We start from the raw sequence: 11,080 nt of genomic DNA, 5'->3' as shown, positions 1-11,080 counted from the left end.
GACCATTTTTCCCTCGGGGACGTTTTTGGGCACCCCGAGCTTTGGGGTTTGCTTAAGGTTACTTGAACTCGAAGTAACCTCTCATAACTATAAAACTTAGAAAACTCTCTCGTTCTCTCTCCCGTTCTCTCATTTTAGCTCATTAGCATTTTCAAAGGAAACTTGAGTTTTAGAGCTCAGATTAAAGCAAAATTAGAGTCATAACGATTCTAGGGAAGATTAGAAGCTTCATAGTCAGGGGATTTAGCTGGAAAACAACGTAATCTGAGGTAATCAATGCTTTAAGTTTCTAAGTTTCTATTTCCTTAAGTTTTGATTTGGATTTTATGGCTCCGTGAGTTTTTTATCCATTTGAATGGCTGGTTTTGCTGCCTGGGACATTCTAGGGATGTTGTGAGATTGAATTGTGGGTTTGGTACGGTTTGTGTGAGTTTTGGAAGGATTTGGATCTGAGAAATCTGGGTTCGCAGGGTCGCATCGCGACCCTATTCTTGGGGCCCCACGACCCTCACGAACCCAAAAGGTTGGGCGATTTCTCTGAAGCAGGGTCGTACAGCGGCGTCTGATAGGTTGCGCCACGGCCTGTGTCCAGGAAATAGGAAGGGCTTCTCTGACTTAAGGTGAGTCGTTGCTCAAATGTCTGGGGTCGACGCTTAAGTGGTACTTGGGCGTTGGGGACCTAATGCAAGAGGGTTTCATAGGATTCCTAGCGAACATTGTGGATACTTCTAGGATTGTTTCAGTTGGACCGGATGAGACCAGATAAGTATGTGAGTTTCCTGATTTGTTCCCTGCAGATTTACCAGGGTTGCCGCCACACCTAGAGATCGAGTTCGTCGTAGAGTTGGCGCTAAGGGCGGAGCCAGTATCTAGGATACCTTATAGAATGGCTCTAATAGAGTTGAAGGAACTAAAGATTCAGTTGCAGAAGTTACTAGAATTGGGATTCATCACCTTATGAATGAACAGCGAGGGCCGAGAACAGCGAAGGCCGAGAACGGCGAATGCCAAGAATGACATGAAGCTGGTACGGCAAGGGGCTGGGATCGACGTTAAGCATGCTGGGTGCAGGTCACTAGGGCGATACCCTTCTAGGGTGGTGTATCCACCCGCTCGGTGAAGACCGTGAACCCAGGGCCTAGTAAAGCGCCTGGGACGGCATAGGCCGCTATGTGTTTAACCAGTTAGTTGTTTTGTTGTATACTATTGAATGTTATGTGATATGTTATACGTTGATTTTTCTTGCTGGGCTTCAGCTCATGGGTACTTTATGGTGCAGGTAAGGGCAAAGGAAAGGTCGACCAACCATGAGTACGGAGAGTGTGGAGCGACGGGTACATGTTCGACCTACCTGGCTGCCACGATCAAGGTTATTTTTGGGAAGAATCCTGTGCTGGCTTGTTTTGTCGCCTAGGTCGATTGTACTTATACTTTTTAGTTGTAATACATTTTCTAAACAATATTTTTATTGGGATCCCAACTGTATAACTTTTTAAGATTTCAATTAATGTCCAAATTTTTAGAATTAATGTCATTAAATGAATTTTCTTTCAGTTTAGTCACACTTTTAATCTAAAACCTCGATTAGCGAGTTAATGGCACATTTTTAACTCAAATAGTAACGGCTATAAGGAAGTATGGCATGACCCTACTCATGACCTAGAGTTAGCAGCAGTGGTATTTACATTAAAGGTTGGAGACATTACCTTTATGGGGAGAAGTGTGAGATATACACTGACCACAAGAACTTGAAGTACTTCTTTGCACAAAAAGACCTGAACATGAGACAGAGGTGTTGGCTGGAGTTGGTGAAGGATTATGAATGTGAAATCATGTATCTCCCAGGGAAGGCCAACGTGGTGGCTGATGCCTTAAGCCGAAAAGGTCTGGGACAACTATACAGTGTGAAATAGATATCCAAGAAATTGGCAGAGGATATGATCAGAGCCGGAATAGAGTTAGCGGTGGGCCAGTTAGCCAACATCACGCTACAGTCTACAGTTCTGGAAAGGATAAAGGAAAGCCAGTTGAGTGGTCCACAGCTGATGAGGATCAGAGAGGATGTCCTAGCTGGAGTGGCTAGGGACTATACAGTGTCAGATATGGGCTTGCTGAGATACAAGGGTTGGATATGTGTTCTGATGGACAATGTTATCAGACGGGAAATTCTGGATGAATCTCATACTACCCCTTACTCTTTGCATCTAGGCACCACAAAGATGTATCAGGATTTGAGATCGCTATATTGGTGGCTTGGGATGAAGAAGGACATGTCATTATGTGGCTGAATATGTGGCTAAGTGCTTGACATGTCATTATGTGACTGAATATGTGGCAAAGTGCTTGACATGTCATTATGTCAAGGCTGAGCATCAGAAAGCAACATGGCTATTACAGCCTCTGGATATCCCAGAGTGGAAATGGGAGGATATCATAACGGATTTTGTGGTTGGGTTACTCAGGATTATGGGTCGACATGATTTGGTGTTGTTTATCGTGGATCGATACACCAAATTAGCTCACTTCTTACCAGTGAGGATGACTTATACAGTTGACCAATATGTTGATCTCTATGTGAGAGAGATAGTGCATCTTCATGGGGCTCTGAGGTCAATCATGTCAGATCAAGACCTCACATGTACTTCCAAGTTCTGGGAAAGTATGTAGAAGGCTATGGGTACCCAACCAAAGTTTAGCATCGCTTATCATCCTCAGACAAATGGACAATCTGAAAGAATGATACAGATATTAGAGGATGATACATATATTAGAGGACATGCTGTGATCAAGTGTGTAGGACGTTGAAGGGTCCTAGAGTAAGTATTTTCCTTTGATAGAGTTTTCAGTCAACCATTGGAGTAGCTCCTTATGAGATGTTGTATGGTAGGAAATGTAGATCCCCCATTCACTGGGATGAGATGGGGCAAAGGAGATACTTGGGTCCTGAGGCAGATCAAAGGACCAATGAAGCTATTGAGAAGATCAGAGCTCGGATGCTCGCTTCTCAAAGTAGACAGAAAATTTATGTAGACCCGAAGTGCAGGAACGTGGAGTTCCAAGTGGGAGACTATGTCTTCCTTAGAGTCTCACCATTGAAAGGGGTGAGGAGATTTGGGAAGAAGGGCAAGTTGAGCCCTAGATTTGTAGGAACTTTTGAGATCCTAGAAAGGATCGGTCAGGTTGCCTATAGATTGACCTTACCTCCAGCACCGTTGGTCGTACACAACGTGTTTCATATCTCGATGCTCGATGCTCGACGCTTCAGAAGTATGTGTTTGATGTGACTCATGTATTGAGTTATGAAGATCTGGAGCTGTTGTAATGTCCCAAATTACCTAATAAGGCTTAGCGCCTTGATTAGGGGGTCGGGATGGAAAATTATGTGTTTATGTGATATATATGTGTATCATTATATGATTATGTGAGTTATATTATACTATGACTTGATATGCATGTTCAGGTGTATTAAATATGCATGTGAGCCCGTTCTGATTAAAAGGGAAATTTTCGTAATTTGGCCCGTTATGGGTATATTTGACATATATGTATATATGTGTGAGACCACATCATTACGTGGATATATTTGGGTTACTTGGCACGAGGCGATCCTAGGGAGCAAGCTAACGGGAACGTCACAATGGGACCAATACTTTACTCATAGTGAGTCAAGGGGTATTTTTGTTATTTAGTACATTACCGGGATATTGGGTAATTGGAATGAATATTTGAGGATATTTGGAGTTAGTGAAATCAGGAAGGAATTATAGGGGGTTTGACCATTTTTCCCTCGGGGACGTTTTTGGGCACCCCGAGCTTTGGGGTTTGCTTAAGGTTACTTGAACTCGAAGTAACCTCTCATAACTATAAAACTTAGAAAACTCTCTCGTTCTCTCTCCCGTTCTCTCATTTTAGCTCATTAGCATTTTCAAAGGAAACTTGAGTTTTAGAGCTCAGATTAAAGCAAAATTAGAGTCATAACGATTCTAGGGAAGATTAGAAGCTTCATAGTCAGGGGATTTAGCTGGAAAACAACGTAATCTGAGGTAATCAATGCTTTAAGTTTCTAAGTTTCTATTTCCTTAAGTTTTGATTTGGATTTTATGGCTCCGTGAGTTTTTTATCCATTTGAATGGCTGGTTTTGTTGCCTGGGACATTCTAGGGATGTTGTGAGATTGAATTGTGGGTTTGGTACGGTTTGTGTGAGTTTTGGAAGGATTTGGATCTGAGAAATCTGGGTTCGCAGGGTCGCATCGCGACCCTATTCTTGGGGCCCCACGACCCTCACGAACCCAAAAGGTTGGGCGATTTCTCTGAAGCAGGGTCGTACAGCGGCGTCTGATAGGTTGCGCCACGGCCTGTGTCCAGGAAATAGGAAGGGCTTCTCTGACTTAAGGTGAGTCGTTGCTCAAATGTCTGGGGTCGACGCTTAAGTGGTACTTGGGCGTTGGGGAGGTTTTGAGTGCAGGAACTCAAACCTAAGGGCTCAGGATCGTTCCTACCATCCAGTTTAATAGAATTCAACGTCTCGGAGGCTAGGGCTCGGTCCGAAAGCCTTTATTCACTCATTATTGATGGGATTTTATATTATGGTTATGACTAAATTATTGCTAGGGGCTTGGAACTCGCATTGTGCTTGAGGGTCGTTCATTTGTAACCTGTGCTTAGACCAAAGGTTAGAAAACTGCAGCCAGTATGTGATACATGTGATTATGACTTGGCCCAGATTGTTAAATAGAAATATGAATAGGGTGTGGATGCCTGAGAATGTGCATGATTATGATTATGCTTATGATTATTGATGAAGCATGTTGAATGCTTTGTGTTTGGATATTTGATAAATGATATATGCTTGTCTGCATTATCTGATTGAGAAAGGCTTGACTTATGAGTCAGGACAGCAACAGTGCTGAGCGCTGGTCGAAAAGCATTGACTTATAAGTCAAGGGTGGCAATAGCGCGCTGAACGCTGGTCGATATGGTTATGCCTAACCAGAAGCACATCATACGCTTGTCCGACCCAATGGTCGTGAAAAAACTCAGCGCCAGATACGTTGGGCCACCTCCAAGGCTGGTTATATAGAGGATAGGGCAATAGTGCACTGAGCACTGGTCGATATCCTAGGGCTGGGCCTCGGACTTGACTTAAAAGTCAAGAACGACATTATCACGCTGAGTGCTGGTCGAAAGCATTGACTTATGAGTCAAGGGTGGCAATAGTGCATTGAGCACTGGTCGATATGGTTATGCCTAATCAAGAGCATGACATACGCTTGACCGACCTATTGGTCATGGAAAACTAAAGCTCCAGGTATGATGGGCTAGCTCCAAGGCTTGTTATACAGAGGATAGGGCAAAGGGCCTCGGGCGCTGAGCCCCAGTATGATTCATTACTCATGTATTTTGGGCAACAGGCCCCAATATGATTCATTAATCATGTATTTTGGGCAACAGGCTCTAGTATGATTCATTAATCATGTATTTTGGGCAACGGGCCCCAGTATGATTCGTTAATCATGTATTTTGGGCAATGGCCCCACTATAATTCATTGATCATTTATCATGGGCTATTGGCCCCATATGACACTATAGTCATATATATGAATGGTATGCATGTATGAGTAGGGTTATCACTGCTAGGCATGCTTATTATGATTTTGTAATGTGTTGTTAACTGCTTATGAGCATGTTTAAGTTTTCTTGCTGAGCCTTTGCTCACGGGTGCAATATGGTGCAGGTAACGGGAAAAGGAAGCTGGGCCATCCTTGAGTTGGAGAGCTTTGGCGATGATGTGTACATATACAGCTACTCAACCACCACGGCCGGGGTTTCTCAAAGGAACCAGGGTCAAACCCTATTTTGTCGCTTAGGTTAGCTAGTTGTAACTTTTCAATTATAATTAACCTTTTTAAATGTTAGTTTGGGATCCCACGTATGGAAGTAAACGTTTTAGTGAAACGATTATACCTTTTGACCAAAACATTTAACCCTAAACCATTAATCATGTTAAGTTACACTGTTATGGCCAAATGACTCGTTTAGCGAGTCTAGCACTATTTAAAATACACAGTTTAACAATCCTTGATTAGGAGGGCGTTTTAGGTGCAAGCAAATCTTTCTTATGAAGAACAACCACTCCAAAAACTAGACAGGAAAGATAAGGTCCTGAGGAACAAAACCATACCTTTGGTTAAGGTATTATGGAGGAACAGCAAGGTTGAGGAGGCAACCTGGGAATTAGATTCCAACATGCGTGATTAGTATCCCGAGTTTTTCATGTAAAATTTTGAGGACAAAATTCTTGTAAGGAGGAGACAGTTGTAACGTCCCAATTTCCCTAATAAGGTTTAATGTCTTGATTAGGGGGCCATGAGGGCAATAATTAATTTAATTGCATTATTATGTGATGATATGCATGATTATATGAGTTATGTGAGTTATATTATAATATGAATGTATTTGCATGTTTAGGTGTATTAAGCATGCATGTGGGCATGTTTCTTATTAGAAGGACATTTTCGTAATTTTGCCCCGTTGAGGGCATACTTGTATATATGTGTGCATATTGATTGAGACCACATTATTATGTGGACATATTTGAGTTGTTCGGCACGAGGCGATCCTAGCGAGCAAGTAGCGGTTTAGTCATAACAGGGTCAAATACCCGGCTCGGGGCAAGCCTAGGGGTATTTTGGTAATTTAGTGCATTACTAGGATTATCGGGTAATGGAAAATTATTTGGTAATTATTTGAGGATATTGGAATTAACGGGAATTATGACACGTTAATTGGGATTAACGGGAAAGGTGGCAATGACAGTTTTTCCCTTGAGGACATTAGAGGGTAAGCTAAAGGGAAGTGGTATTTTAGTCATTTCTTACCTAAAGGATAGATATACCCAGCCAACCCAGAACCTGATAGACTCCAAAAAGAACACTCTCAGCTCTCACACATTCTCTCTCTCGTAGCACTTGGGGTATTTTTGAATTTTGAGGAAGAAGGGCACAATAATTGGAAGATTGAAGCAATAATTTGGGCTAATAGGCAGCTTAGGATTGTATCCTAACAATTTAAGGTGAGAATTCTCTTTGTTTTGATGTTAATCCTTTATGTTCTTGAGGTGTTCTTGAGCTTTGAAGCTCAAGTTTGGGTTTTTAGTTTTAGTGGGAGTTTGGGTGAGTTTTTGGTGTCCATGTGTTACTTATGTTGAATTATACTAGTTTTGGAACTCATTTCTGGTTGGGGTTGGCAATTGGGGTGGATTTTGATGGCTTGAATTCGAAGAAAATGCAGGAGGAAAACCCAAAAATTTATGGGTACACAGGGTAGTGCCCTTGCCCTTGTGATTGGGCGCCCATGTGCTATCTAGGGGAGGGCTTGGGGCTCTCTATTTGGGTTAGGGCGCCCCTGCCCTTGTGGTTGGGCGCCCTTGCGCTATGTAAGGGGAGTCCTAGGTGGCTCTCTGACTTGGTTAGGCGCCTCTGCCCTATACCATATTCAGCAAGCTCCATTTTTAGAGCTTGGGAAGGTTTTGGGGGCTTGGGGATGGTTCCACCACCCCTTTGGGTGGGATTGAAAGTCCCGAGAGCACGGGATTAGTCCCAGAGTTTTTTTATGGGATTGAATCTTAATGAGGATATTACTTATGGTTGTGACTAGGTTACCACTAGAGCTCAATGTAAGATTGTGTTCGAGGGTCATTTGATCTATTCGGTGCTTGGGCCGGAGGTAAGAAAGCTGCATCCAATACGTGATGTATGTGATTAGGGCTTGGCCCGATTATTAGATATAATTATGGTTAGGGCTCTGGCCCCTGTAAATGTGCATGATTATGATTATGTCTGTGATTGTTTGATTAAGCATGATTGAATGCTCTGTATCTGGATAATTGTGAATGGTGTATGCTTATTTGCATTATCTAATTGAAAAGTATTTACTTACAAGTCAAGGGCGGCAATAGCGCATTGAGCGCTGGTCATTATGGTTAGGCCTAATCAAGAGCACAACATATGCTTGTCTGACCTAATGGTCATTGGAAAATTAAAGCGCCAGGTACGCTGGGCTAGCTCCAAGGCTGGTTATACGGAGGATAGGGCAATGGGCCCCAAGGTGACTCCACGGTCCTATATCCTAGGGCACTGGGACCCAATATGACTTATTAGTAGTTAATTAGGGAAATAGGCCCCGATATGATGCTATAGTCATTTATATGAATAAGAATCCATGCATGAGTAGGATTATTATTGCTAGGCATGCTTATTATGATTCTGTAATATGTTATTAACTGCTTATGAGCATGTTTAAGTTTTCTTGCTGAGCCTTGGCTTACGGGTGCTATGTGGTGCATGTAAGGGGAAAGGGAAGCTGGACCAGCCATGAGTTGGAGCTTCGGTGGCGACGTATACATATGAAGCTGCTCAACCACCACGACCAGGGTTTCTCAAAAGAAATAGGGTCAAACCCTATTTTTCCTCTTAGGTCAAACATTTGTAACTTTTGAGTTGTAATTACCCTTTTGGAACTGTAAACGACTTTGTAAATGCTTATTTTGGGATCCCATGTACAAACTTAACGTTCTAATGGAATGACTATTCCTTTCATCCAAAAATTTTAACCCTAGATCGTTAATCACGTTTATGGCCAAATGACTCGATTAACGAGTCTAGCACTATTTAAAATACATAATGTAACAGTCTTGGCTATCCAGGGCGTTACATGCACCATTTAGCACCTGTGAGCCTAGGCTTAGCAAGAAAACATAATCATGCATATAAACAGTAAATCATCATATTACAAAATCATAAATAGCATGCCTAGCAGTAATAACACTACTCATGCATGTTGTCAATCTAGATAAGTGCTTATAAAGTCACACTAAGGCCTATTGCCCAAATCCTCATATAACCAGCCTTAGAGCTGGCCAAGCAGGTCTAGCGCTTAACATTTCAGATGACCTTAGGGTCTTTCAAGCGTACATCTTTCTTCCTAGTTAGTTCAACCACATCGGCCGGTGCCTAGCACGCTATCGCCGCCCTCGACTCATAAGTTGAGTCTTTTAACTTTTGACTGATAAGTCGAGTCTTTTAACCTTTGAATAATAAGTCAAGTCTTTTAACCTTCGACTAATAAGTCAATTCTTCTATTTTCGACTGATAATTCAAGTCTTTTAACCTTTGGCTGATAAGTCGAGTCTTTTAACCTTCGACTGATAAGTCGAGTCTTCAATCATTCGACTAATAAGTCAAGTCTTTTAACCTTCGCTGATAAGTCGAGTCTTTTATCCTTTGACTGACAAGCCGAGTCTTTTATCCTTCGACTGATAAGTTGAGTCCTTTTATAACAGGTATGTCTTTGACTATTAAGTAAAGCTTTTCATGTGACAACACAGATGAATCCTCGACTTATAAGTCGAGCTTCACAATTAGATAACCAGATAAGTATCTATTAATTAACACAGGTTAACATAGCGCAATTAACATGTTTAATAAAACATTCTCAACATAGTAATAATCATGTACTATAACGGGCCAACCTCTAACAGACTTGGTGCAGTTTTCTTACCTCAAGTCCTGAGTAAATAGTGTTTGATGACCCTCGAGTACTGTCCTTTCCTCTCGAGCCTAACGGTTCACCCTAGTCACAAAGATAACAATGAACAACTATTAGGAAATGAACTAATAAAGGCTTCCGGACCCAATCCTAGCCTCCGGGACCATGCATTCTAATAACTCGATAGTAGAACCATTCTCGAGCTCTTAGATTTGGGTCCCCAGCTCCCAAATTACATTTTTATCATTTCCCCTATTTGAGCCACAGCGCAACCCGCCTGGCGCCATGGCACCAAGGCAGTTCGAGGCACTTGCTTGTCCTTCTGAGTTCATAAGGGTCGCGGCACCCAAGAATAGAGTCGCGACGCGACATGGCGAACTCAGAAAATCAACGATTTTCATAATCATCAGTCCTCCAAAAACCATCCCAAAACATGGTTTCCACCTGTTTCAACCATAATAATTGTCCCAGCAGCTCAAACATATCAAAACCAAACTTAAAACTCACTTGAACATCAAAATTCACTAAATCTTTAAAATCTAAAAACTAAACTCAAGAACATGAGTTTACCTCAGCTGAAAATGTTTCCCTTGATGATTACCAAGCTCACAAGCTTCCCAACTCTGCTTAGAGCCACTTCAAATCCCTAGCTAACTTGCTTCCAAGCAATTTAGGATCAAGAACTCTGATTTCCTTCAAAGTGTAACACTAGTGAGAGAGAGAGAGTGTGTGGCAGCTTTTGAGTTATACTACTCAACCAACCCAATATAACTAATGGTCTAAAGACCAAAATTCCCTCAAGGCAACTCTCTCCTCTCAACCCCCTTCGAGGGAAAATCGTCAATTACACTCTCGTCTCACATAATACTTGAAATTCCCAGTTAATTCTGCTAAACCCGGAATATCACTAATTCTCCCTAAATATGACTCATACTCTAGTGAGTCCTGGTAACTCACTGAATTACTGAAATACCCCTTGGCTCACCCCGAGTCGGGTATAAATTCCCCATTGTGACTAAACTACTATCTTGCTCGAAAAGACTGACTCCTATCGAATATCTCAAATATATCCACATAATAATGTGGTCTCACTCACATAATATCATATAATTACAATTAGACCCCCAATAGGTCAAAATTACTGTTTACCCAAAAAAGGTCATTGATGACGTGGCAAAGATTACTTACACATGGATTGACACATGGCAGAATTAAAAGGCAGAGGTGCTGTTCGGCTATCGACCAGAGGTGCACCTCCTTGTCGATGTTAATTTTTGTCACGACTAGGCTGGTCGTGAAGCCCGATTTATTTCCTTCTTAGGTTGTAATATAATATTAACTGCATTTGAATATTTCTTCATAATTATCCTTGATACGCGGTTATTAAGGATAAGATATGACACGTTATCATATGTAACCCTCCTTGAGCCTATAAATATGCATGAAATAGCTCAAGGAAAGGATTTTGGGATTCATTTAGCTTTTTTGCTTAAGATTGAGAGGAAAAGAGCTAAGGTGAGTTGTTACCATCTG

Source organism: Humulus lupulus, chromosome 9 (assembly GCF_963169125.1).
Source record: "Humulus lupulus chromosome 9, drHumLupu1.1, whole genome shotgun sequence".
Classification (NCBI taxonomy): Eukaryota; Viridiplantae; Streptophyta; class Magnoliopsida; order Rosales; family Cannabaceae; genus Humulus; species Humulus lupulus.
The sequence above is the reverse complement of the archived record's forward strand: the minus strand, read 5'-3'. Positions refer to the sequence as shown.